This window comes from Tupaia chinensis, unplaced genomic scaffold, assembly GCF_000334495.1.
Source record: "Tupaia chinensis unplaced genomic scaffold, TupChi_1.0 Scaffold000555_1, whole genome shotgun sequence".
Taxonomy (NCBI): Eukaryota; Metazoa; Chordata; class Mammalia; order Scandentia; family Tupaiidae; genus Tupaia; species Tupaia belangeri.
This window is the reverse complement of record NW_006160067.1, coordinates 2,320,019-2,332,340: the sequence shown is the minus strand read 5'-3', so window position 1 is coordinate 2,332,340 and position 12,322 is coordinate 2,320,019. Positions and strand designations below refer to the sequence as shown.

At 39.2% G+C, this 12,322-nt stretch overlaps 1 protein-coding gene and 1 long non-coding RNA gene across 2 annotated transcripts in view; one reads left to right on the top strand and one right to left on the bottom strand.

Moving 5' to 3' along the window:
• The window catches only part of BBOX1 (gamma-butyrobetaine hydroxylase 1), a 59,158-nt gene that overhangs the window by 30,718 nt on the left and 16,118 nt on the right, over positions 1-12,322 (top strand). The gene's annotated exons all lie outside the window — the stretch shown is intronic.
• The window catches only part of LOC102478055 (uncharacterized), a 32,329-nt gene that overhangs the window by 13,682 nt on the left and 6,325 nt on the right, over positions 1-12,322 (bottom strand). Inside the window, exon 2 of the long non-coding RNA XR_001371067.2 lies at positions 3,140-3,232. This is a non-coding gene — a long non-coding RNA (uncharacterized LOC102478055). The remainder of the gene's footprint in view (positions 1-3,139; positions 3,233-12,322) is intronic.

Sequence of the window (12,322 nt, the reverse complement as noted above, 5' to 3'; positions counted from 1 at the left end):
AATTCACAAGAGGATACTCAAAAAAAAACATGGAAATTGCATATTAAAAAAGGTGATACATGGGTTTCCGTTTTTAGCACCAAACTAAACCCATACTATAATTTCATTTTCTATAAACTTTTTGAAGTCCCCTGTCCTTGACAGCAGCAGTCCAAAGGGGGTGGTAACTGGTAGGTACTGTTCTCCCAGTGTGTTATAATGCTCAGTCAAAATGAGGCAAAATCCAGCTAGCGATATAGCCTTTGGAGCCCAGCTCAAGACCCACGTGGGCTACCATTGCATAGTAGGTGTGGCATGAATAAACACAAGCCATTTTTATTAGATGCTACTCTTCCCTGTTCTCACCGTTCCCCCACGACAGTTGGTCAGAGACCACTGCGGCCACAGCCCTCTTCTCAGTTGTCTGCTCAGCACTCCCCCCCTTCCCTGCCTAACCCCATCTTTGCTGCATCATCTCTCTTGCGTCTTTCAGTCTCCGGGCCTTTTATTTCGCCTACAGACAACCATATACAAAGCCTTCTTCTGTTTTGGCTGCTTTGAAACCTTCATAATTCTCAGTTGACCTATAATCGGTTTCCTCCTCCCTTCCAACTACACTCTTGTTGTACTCTACCCTGATCTGACAGTTGCTGCAGCTCCGGCAAAGGCATCATCCCCTCTCCCAGCCTCTGTTCTGTAAAATTGCAATCAGTACCTCACCCTTAAGTCTATGCCTTAAATAAAACAAAATAATTATTTTACTCCTCCCCCAAATTAATCAGTTTTGCATTCTGGGTGGTCCATCAGAAAGGACAGAAATGGAAATTCTCCCCTCCCACTTGAGTTCATAAACAAAGTAAGGCCAATGTGGTCTTTTTGTTGACGATTCTACCATTAATGATAATACGCACAGTGTCAAAGAAAATGGACGACAGGTTGTAAGGTACACCGCTGTATGTTTGCCGGATTACAGTGACATGTGATCTTTGAAGACTGTGATTCTAAGACAACACTCAGAATTTGGACAACTTTTTCTAAAAAAGAAAAAATCATACCCTGAGCATTCCTTTTCGAAATAGTTTTGCAACTAAATAAACTGGCTAGGTCAGGGTATTATTATTTGCATAAGCTCATTTGTGTGTGAGAGAAAGAGAGAAAGAACGAGAGAGAGAGAGAGAGAGTGGTGGGGAGAAGATAAGGAACTGACGTAAGGGGAGCTAATGTCATTTCAAAAAATAGTGTTAACCACTTCATTTGTGCATTACCTAGTTATCTTAATTGCGACTCTCCTATGCAGTATAATCTCTGAAGAACGAGAGAGAGAGAGAGAGAGTGGTGGGGAGAAGATAAGGAACTGACGTAAGGGGAGCTAATGTCATTTCAAAAAATAGTGTTAACCACTTCATTTGTGCATTACCTAGTTACCTAGTTAACCACTTCATTTGTGCATTACCTAGTTGTCCTAATTGTGACTCTCCTATGCAGGATAATCTCTGAAAGTAAGACATGCAAATCGTATTGTCAGTGCCATTATTATATTGGACTCCTTGCAGGCAAAACAGTGGCCTGATCAGGACGGTTTTCTTAGAACCAGGTTAGCACCTGACACACAGTTCTCTCTCAGGAAACATTAACGAAACGTAATGGACACTAAGACATTGAGGATTTCCATTTGGTCAAGACATCAACAATTTGGCTCAGCTGCAGTGGCATGGTAGTAGAGTGACACTGCAATGCTGGAAGCCATGTGGAAGATCGGAGTTTGATTCCCAGAGCACCATGTACACATCAGGAGTTCTGACGTGCCTGTAATCCTGACCAGTTGGAAAGGCTGGGGCAATGCTGAGGGCAGAGGAGTAGGGATCAGAGCATGAGGCCCTGTTGAGGGTGCTTGTTTCCTCTCTCTCTGTTAGGGGAGAAAAATGTATAGACTTTTTTTTAAAAAAATGACATTAAAAATTCTTTCTTAGCATTGTCAACATTTATCAGTCCTTAAATCAAAAATTAGCCTCTCACGGAAACACAAAGTGACATCATCGGAAAATCAAACAGAAGAAAATAAAACTTTCAGCCTTAACTAGAAAACATGACTTCTTTCCAGAATTGAACTCAAAAGTTTTGATTTGCTTTTTTTCTAAGAATGTCTTATTGGCTGATATAAGTAAGTTGCATCAATGCATGTTAGCAAGGGTTAGACTGTACAAATAAAAAGATAATAATGAAAAAAATCTGCAATATTACTTCTAAAATAAAACAAAGAAGGCAAGAAACAGTGAGCAAATAAAGTAAAATAAAACAAATATTAATATATGGATCTTGGTGATAGTCAAATATTAGCATAGAAGCTAAGCTGTGTAATTGCTGAATAAAACATAAAAGGACCACAAATTGTAGTGGAAAAATTTAAGTCAATACTTTGGAATACTTCTTCCCAAAATGTGTAGGAACGGAGGCCCTGACGCCCCGGGGCATCTGTGTTGCATTACTGCTCAAAAAGCTGCCCACAGGACCAACGAGGAAATGGAGTTAAATCCAGGCTCCATCCTGGGTTATTTGTAGGTGAGAAGTTGATCTAAGCTTTGCATGTCATTTCCCGGATCTCTCTTATTATCTACTGAGAACTTGCCTCAGTCTTTCTATAGGAATATTTTAATATCTGGCAGGTCCTTTGAGGCCCTGGGATGAAAGTTTGCTGAAGACATGTAAATTGCTACACCCATTGCCCAGTTTCGCTTCGACATGAGCGCCTTGCATGCAGGCGTCATCAGATGAATAAAATAAAGTCAGAGAACGTTTCTTGTGGGTTGTTGGTCAAATACACTGGCCAGACCAGAGACCAGTTCAAATTAAGGATGTTGAAATGATCTGTGGGGAATACAACTGCGTAGCCTTTCCAGCATCCCCCGGACTCCTGTTGAGTATTTCTGAAAGGCATCTGTAAGGCAGACCAGCAGCATTTCACACATTAGGTCATATTAGAAACTGAGGATGTAGGGGTGAAAAATATTATTATTTCTTGGCATTCAGACCCTTAGCAATTGCTCCTACCATTAGCACTGTCTCCAACTCTGACTTTGAAACAGCTTTGCGTGATATACGTGCTACCAGAAAACATTTGTGAGGCATGGAAATTGCAGAGGGAAAGGAAAAACAAACTTACCCATTTTGTTGACATTTCTAACCAAGAAATTGCTTGAGAAAACCACATGGCTCTTCTTGAATAAAAATGGCTTCTGGGTTATAAAAGACCATCCTAGAAGCAATTCAGACAAGAAAACTTGTCTGAGTTCTAAATTTAGTTGTAACTCCAGCCTACTTTGTAAAACACTCACACTGACACTTCTTGATGGGTCATTTTGGGTATAGAATTAACCATAGCCTCTGAGTAGGGAGGGAAACAAACAACCACCACCTGTAAAACGTGAATCCTAGTAAGTACTGTGGTTCCCTAAGCAGAAACAAGCTATGTTCTTTCAGTCATTGTGAACTCCAGCTTAAGTTACCAGCCAAGAGCAGTCCCTGAGGTTCCTTTGGTAATACTAGGTTTCACAGTAATTAATGTTGCTGCCAACAAAACCACTTGGGTATGAGGTCATCTCATGAATGAAAGGAAAAATTATTTCTGAGTCTCTTGCTCCTCTAGAAATCACTTGAGAAAATTTACGAGATAACCTCTTAAGACAACTGTTTCTCAAAAAGTCCTCTTGTGCCCATTGCCTCCTTGGGTTTACTTTGGGAAGCTAGGATAGGCAGCTATTACTAGGATGGAAAATAAAATTTTCTTTTTTTTTTTTTTTTGGAGAGGTTTTTGCTATAGGGCACGTGTGCTCACCAGAAAGAGAGAGAGAGACAGAGAGACTGAAAATGAGAAATCACCCCCCAGGGCAGATGGCCATGCCACAATCCCTTCTCCTCCATTCTCCTCTCAGGATCTTGGGCATGCATGCACATGCATCTGGCATGAGTTTAAGCTACCAAGTCTGGTACTCAAACTGTGGCCAACTACATAGGAGTCCAGTGGCATAGCCATTCCACCAACTGCTAGTCCCATGGAAAATAAAATTTTCTATGAAGTACCTTTTATGTATAAAGTATTGCACTCAGTCATTATCCTTAATCTTCATAGTTCTGGTAAGAATCATTTTACTCATTTTAGAGGTAAGAAAACTGAAGGCAGGGCCAGCAGATGGCATAATGGTTATGTCACTGAACTCCTACATGGCTGACTGCGGTTTGAGTCTTGGACCCAGCTTGAAAATGATGCCGGGCATGTGTGTGTACATGCCCAAGATCCCAGAAGGAGAAAGATGGAGAAGGGATTGTGGCATGGCCATCCCCCCTGGGGGGGGGTGATTTCTCACTTTCCCTCTCATTGCCTCTGTCTCACTCTCTCCAGTGAGCACTGGCACCTTAAGGCAAAAATCTCTTTAAAAAAATTTTTAAAATGAAAAGTGAAGGCAGAAGAATCATGCTGCAAACCTAAGTTTACTTGACCTAATAGTCCACAATCTTCCTTATGCCATGATGGTTCAGAGTTAACTATACATCTCCCATCACTTCTAAAGTCATAATAGTCATTGATTTTCATATGATATTTATATTTATAGCTCAGATACAAGGGAATAGTTAGACAGGATTATATGGAACTATTTCAAACCAAATCATAATGACAGCACAAGAATATTCATTCCTTCGCCCTCTTGCCTTTAAGTTCAAATCATAGCTACTGTTTATGCTAAGGGAAAATGAAAATTGACAGTCAGATTCCTTGTCACCAAACAAACAAAAACAAAAAACAAGAGTTATACTTAATCACTTACGTTAAAAATCTAAACTGGGGGACCAATAGGTGGCATGGTGGTTAAGACTATGGAGTCTCACATGGCTGACCATGGTCCAAGTCCGGGACCCAGTGGCTTGAAAGTCACGCAAGATGCATGTGTGTGCATGCCCAAAATTCTGAGAGAAGAATGGAGAAAGGGTTACGGCATGGCTATCCCTCCTGGGGGGTGATTTCTCATTTTCCCTCTCACTGTCTCTGTCTCTTGGGTGAGCACACATGCCTTATAACAAAAAACCCTTAAAAAAATCTAAACAGGGGACCAATCAGTGGCATAATAGTTTAGGTGGCTGAATCGCATGCAGCCAACAGCATGGTTTGAGTCCTGGACCCTGTAGCTTGAAATACGTGCCAGGTAGGTGTGCATGCATGCCCAAAATCCTGGGAGGAGTCATAGACAATCAGGAAAAGAAAACAATTTTCTATTCTAAACAAATTTGTATTCTAGAGTCAGTGCTTTAGTTTAACAAACATTTTTAATCAGGTTAAGTGCTATGAGATAAAGACTTCTATTTGAACTCAGTTCCGTAAAGTAATGAGAATAGTTGTAAGACTTTACAGGACAATAAGGAAAGTAGGGGTCCAGTGCTATGGCCTGCTGGTTAAAAGAGCCAGATCCCACATGGCCAACCATAGTTCAAATCCTGGTCTCAGCAGTTCAAAAGACACTGGGCACATGTGCATGTGTGCTCTAAATCCTGTCAGGAGGCAGCAGTGGAGGAGAAAGGGTCGTGGCATGATCACGCCCCATTGGGGTATGCTCACTCTCTCTCTCTCTGTCTCTCTGGTGAGTGTTCATGCTCTCTGGCAATTAAAAAGTAATAAGAAAGACAATAGAAAATTGAGGGGGAGCTAAGAACATCCATAGAGCAAACCCTTCTCTGCAGTCCAGCCAGTGTTAGACTTCTCCCACTTCCTCAAACAGACACTGTTCTCTCTCTCCCCTGGGCCTTCCCACATGTTATTTCTCCTGCCAGCAATGACCTTCACCCTTATTTTTGCCTAAGAATAACAGAACTTACAATCTTCACGTTTCTAGCTGATCTTTATTTCCTCACTCTCATAGTACTTTATCTTTGGAAGATAAATCAACTGAGGTCTTCCCCACAAATTGTATTTTCCACATTGTACAGTACTATGTTTATCCTCCTCATGTCTGTACCCCAGTTTCTGGTCTATCATGTATGTCTAATAAGCGATCATGAAACAATAGCAGCTGGAGCTCTGATTAGTGGTTGCATCTAGGAATTTATGTGTGGAAGTGGCACAATATAATAAGTAATATAACATTCCTTTGGGTGGTTAACTAAAAATCTGATTCTTTATTTTAGCTAGAGTATTTTATTCCCTGCTGAAATCCCAGAAATAAAAGCAACATGGACATTGTTTTGGACAATGGAGTGAGTAATGATGCTTGAAAGCAGGCATTCTTGAGTAACACGAGGAAAAGGTTTTGTATCAGGGCAATTGAAGGTTATAGCTGCTGGTGATAATAGAACATCTTTTCTTACAGGAATTCCTTTAGAAAAAAAAAAAGAATAAGATTACAAATCAATTCATTGTGATTTTCCAAGTGCTAACCACTAACTAAAGCAGTGTAAAATCTATCACCAAAGGTGTTAAGAACAAATTTAGCAGAAATAATATTTAACCATTTCATAATCATTAAAGGATTCAAATTTACCCCTAGACACTATCAATGTCATGTATGTCTACCATTGCCTATTTAGGTTAGAAAAATCTAGTAAATTAGTGAATTCAAACCAATCTCAAGAAATATTGGCCAAAAAAAAAAATCATAATTAAAAAGATTGCTAGAGGGACCAGCAGTTAGCGTAATGGCTATGTCACTGGACTCCCACATAGTCGACCGCAGTTCAAGTCCCAGACCTGGCAGCTTAAACTCACGCCAGGTGCGTGTGTGTGCATACCCAAGATCCCGAGAGGAGAATGGAAGAGAAGGGATTACAGCGTGGCTATACCCCGGGGGGGGGGGGTATTTCTTGCATTCTGTCTCTCTCTCTGTCTTTCTGGTGAGTGCACATGCCCTATAGCAAAAAAAAAAAAAAAAAACTCTCCAAAAAAAAAAAAAAGAAAAAAAAACAGATTGCTAGAGGACATGTGTGCTCATGAGAGAGAGAGAGAGAGTGAGAGAGCATCCTTCACAGAGGATGGCCACGTCACAACTCCTTCTTCATTTCACCTTTCTGATGTGGGGCATGTACACACACACGGAGTGTTTTCTAAGCCACCGGGTCCAGGACTTGAATAGTGTAATTGGTCACGTGGGATCCAGCCACTTCAACAGCTAAACTACCAACTGGCAAAAAAAAAAAAAAATAAAAACACCACCAATAAATCATAATTTTAAAGTAGCAGTGCTTTTTTTTTTATAAAACTACTGAATAGAAAAAAAATTTTCTAGTAAAATATTAAGAATGATACAAAATCTTAGTGAAAATACTTAGGTTTGTTTAAAATAGCATTTTGTGGGGGCAGACAGTGGTGCATTAAAATGCCAATGCTCTGTGGGACAATCCCACATGGGCAAGGTCCAGAAATCTAGTTCAGGTCTAGAAACCTCCCTGAGTGTTCAAGGCATACCTGTGCCCATTATCTGGGGCTATGTCAATCAATGCCATGATTGAAACCCTATTGGGGGTTCTGTTCCCTTCTCTCTCCCTCTTGCTCTCTCTCTTACTTTCTGTCTCTCATTCTCTCTGTCTCACTCACTTGTGGAAGAAATAAATAAACATTTTTTTAAAAAGATAGCATCTTTGGTTGAAAGTAAGATTATTTGTAAAGGTTCAATTACTTGCCATCGTACAATGCCAAGGACACCTATACATTGAATTCAAATGATGTGTTGAGCTTGCCTCTTCAGCTTTAGGATAATGTGGACCCATACCTCTGCTTCAGTCACGGCAATTCCCAGTCATCTCCTTGAGTTGTTGCCTTACTTAGAACAACAATGGAATCTGTCTCAGATGAACAATGAGTGTAAATGCACCCTCACGTCATGAAGGATCCGCAACTGGCCTTAAAAATTAATTGCTGCACAGACCAGTGGGTCATATTTGCACTAAATTATGCTGTGTTTTCTTAGAGATTAGAATTTGGGATGAGTACGTAAAAACTTAGGAAAAAAAGTGTGCTTGTTATAATTCATTTCTACAAGAAAGTAAAAAGATAGACCAGATGACATTGCTAGGGTTTTTCTAAACTTGGTTTTACCCTTAGAAGAATGTTTTATGACTAGAAGTGGTGAGCTCATTTCTTGGGCTTTATTACAATGCATAAGCATAGCCTTTTAATATACATATTCCACATCATGCCTAAGATACTCTAGAACTAAAAAGTGTTTATCATTCCCTGCAAGTTATCTCAGCAGGCTGGGGAACTGCACTGATGCAGCCATATCATAGGCCCCATCCCTACAGAAGTCAGTGAATATAAATATATATGTGTGTATTTGTGTGTGCATATGTGTGTGTGTGTGCATGTATGTGTCTTTGTGTGTGTGTGTATGTGTGTTTGTGGTGTATACTTATTCTCTGGCTAAATCTTGCACTTGAATCTCAGCCAGCTCTTGGCTATAGCAAAACTGTCAGTTTACCCTCAATCACAGGAGAAGTCAAGAAAAAAAATATAGGTGAATCAATGCAAGATCATCACAACACTTGAAAAGAAAAATCTAAATAGTTATTTTCTGTGGGCACTGTCAATAGCATCATCTTCTAAGTCAGAAGATACTACATTGTATATAGCTTGATGAAGTTACTTTTTTGATTTCCTTAAAAGTCTCCCTACGTGATTATTCTTGAAATGCCTGTGTTGACAAGAGTCTGGATCTGTATTATATATGGACTATAGAGTGACATAAGCTTCATAGAGAACATGTATTTCTTGGCTACATGCACTGCAATATAATGGATTGCCTGACTCATACTTGAAATGATTTGTATCAGGCTATGCACACTCCTTTCACTCAGTCTGTTTCCAGTTCATGGTTCCATATGGATGAATGCTTGACCCTCCGTGAAAAATACACCAAGTTTTCCTCTTAATTTTAAATAAGAAAAACAGAGCAAAAGAGATAGTTTTATCCTCAATCCTAGAGAACAGAAACCTTATATTTGCTCATTAAGAAAAACACTCCCAGATGTAGGAAAATGTTATAGATTTCATTCCTAGGGGAAGAGTAGGCAAAAGTGTTAACCTAAGTCTTCTCTCTCTTCCCACCCTCCTGCTGCCACCATCACTCTGCTACTACCCTTTACCATAGGCCATACAAAAATAGACGCTTTTAAGTGTAAGCATCTTCCCCTTTTGATGCTCATTCAGTCAATATTCATTGATTCTCTGCTTTAGCTATGACATTGTATTAAGAAATAGGAGGAGGGACCGGCAGTTGGCATAATGGCTATGTCGCTGGACTCCCATGTAGTCGACCACAGTTCGAGTCCCAGACCCAGTGGCTTAAACTCACATTGGGCGCATGTGCGTGCGTGCCCAAGATCCCGAGAGGAGAATGGAGGAGAAGGGATCACGGCATGGCCATGCCCCTGGGGAGTGATTTCTCACTTTCTGTCTCTCTGTCTCTGTCTCTCTGTCTTTCTGGCAAGTGCATGTGCCCTGTAGCAAAAACCAAAAACATCTCCAAAAAAAAAGAACTAGGAGAACAAAAATCTTTGTTCTGCACTAAAATAATTTCAATCCAGAAAGGGAGGCAGAATTATATATTCACTTATTTAAATGAGTCAGACTTTTAAGCACACTTTAAAAAGTGTAACTATCTTCTGAAAATACTTAACAATTTCTGTTTCAATGAACGAAACAAATAAAGCATGTTAAGGTGAGTTCTCAGTGGAGGAGTAAATATTGGGTAATCAGGAGAATTATATGGCTGTCCTAATCTCTCCCAAGAAATGGGATTTGTTTTTCCTTTGATATTTTGTCAAATGGGCTTTTTGTGCCATTTTCTGTTTCTTTTACCTCTGGAACTCCCACAACATGAATATATACTTAATGATGTCCAATAAGTTTCATCCCATAGAGTTTCTTGACTCCTTTTTCATTCGTTTTTTTTTTCTTTTTTTTGGATTATGTTATAGAGCTGATAAAAGTCAGACAGAATTCTGAAAGCAGCAAGGGAAAAATAACAACTCACATATAAGGGAATCTCCATTATACCAACAGAAAATTTCTCAGAAGAAACCTTGCTGGCCAGAAGAGAATGGGACGATATCTTAACATGCTGGGGGAAATAAAATGTTTGACCAGGCCAGTTTGGTGCATTCAGTTGTGTATTGGACTGTAGAACTGGAAGCCAGTGCTGACATCAGTTTGAGTCTCTGGCCCAGTTGACCTAAAATGTGCCTGGCATGTGTATATGTACCCAGGATTCTGGGGAACTATCAGACTGGAAGAAAGGGATAATTGCATGACCTTCTTTCTTTCTTCTTCTCTCTCATGTGCATGCATGCCCTGTATTGGAAACAAACAAATAAATAAACTAAGGGCTATCCCTCACAAACAAAGGAGAAATAAAATATTTCTATGTAAAGCTGAAAGAATTGCCTTTAGACTACTCTAACAAAAAACTTTGGCCATGTGGGTTCCAGCCACCTTAACCACCATGACACAGGCTAGCCCAAACTTTTTCATCTCTGTTAGAAAGACTAAAATCAAAAAGACCCAGGATAGATCCTGGGTTAGAAAAGTCTAAAAGCTACAGTAAACTAACAATGAACATTATAAAGAGATATAAACTAAGACAAAGTAATTAAAGTCTGTGGAGGAGCATCAAAGTCTGGAATAGTGATATATGACCAAAGTTAAGTTGTTATCAGTTTAAAATAGTCTCTAATAACCATAATATTTTAAATGTAAACCCCAGAGTAACCACAAAGAAAAAAAAACTACAGAAGATATACAAATGAGAGAAAGAAATAAGTCAAAGCTTATCACTAAGTCAAAGAGCCAAACCACAAAGGCAAACAAGAAAGGAAAAAAATAATAATAAAAAGGAAAAAATGTCTGCCAAACAACCAGAAAACAACAAACAAAATGGCAGGAATAAATCTTTACCTATCAATAATGTTGAATGTAAATGGATTAAATTATCTAATTAAAAGATATAGCAAGGCCATATGTATCTAAAAATAAGACTAAACCATATTCTACCTACAAGAGCCTCATTTCAGGTGAAGGACATATGCACACTGAAAGTGAAGAGATGAAAAATTATGTTCCTTGCAAATGAAATCTAAATGAGAGCAAGGGTGGCAATACAGATATCAGATAAAATAGACTTTAAGTAAAAAACTATTTGTAAAAAGATGTCATTATATAGTGATAAAAGGCAATTCAGCAAAAGGATATACAATATATAGATATAGATACAGATACAGATATAGATACAGATCTCTAATAGCAGAAAACTCAAATATGTAAAACAAATATAAGAGCTAAAGGGAGAGACAGGACTAGTCTGGTGACTCAGTCCATAGCAAGCAGAGATGTAGTGCTGGGAGCTGCAAGGCCAATCATATGTTCAGATTCCTGCATCAGCCTGAAAATGCCCTGGGTACCCAGAGGTGTGCCCAAGATCTTGCCAAACTGGGGGCTAGAAGAAGAGGATTATGGCATGATGTGACCTTGTCAAATATGCTTCTCTCTCTCTCTCATGAATAGAATAAGGAAAAATTTTCAAACATAAGTAAATAAAGGAAAGATAGATTGCCATACAGTAATAGCAGGAGACTTTTAACAGTCCACTTTCAGCAATTGACAGTTTATCCAGATAGAAAATCAAGACAGAAACATTGGATTTAAATTGTACTCTAAACCAAATGGACTGAACAGACATTAACAGAACATTTCACCCAACAACTGCAGATTACACATGAAACTCTCAATGATAGATCAACAGCACATGAAACACTACAAGATAGATCATATGTTGGGTGACAAAACAAGTCTTAACAATCTTAAGATTGAAATCATTTCAAGTGTCTGCTCTGACCACAATGGTATAAAAATAAAGATCAGAACAGGAGAAATATTAAAAACTTTACAAATACATGGAAATTAAACAATATGGTCCTGAAGAAATAATGACTCAATGAAAACAAAAATTAAAAAATCTCTAAATACAAATAAAAATGGAAACACATTACCAAAATCTATGAGATACAGTAAAGCAGTTCTAAAAGGGAAGTTCATGAGACCAGCAATTAGCGTAATGGCTGTTGCTGAACTTCCATGTAGCCCACCATTGTTTGCCTCCCAGACCCAGTGGCTTAAACTCATGCCGGGCTGTGGGAAGCTGCACACCAGTGAGTCTGCCGAGGTTTCTCAGAGAGCAAACAATTACCATGATTGGTTCCCTTCCAAAAACCTGACCTTCGAAACCTTGCTCTGATTGGCCACTAGAATCCCTCAAATTTGTATATCTGGCACCTCATGATTGGTCCAAAAGCAACCAATCATAACCCACCG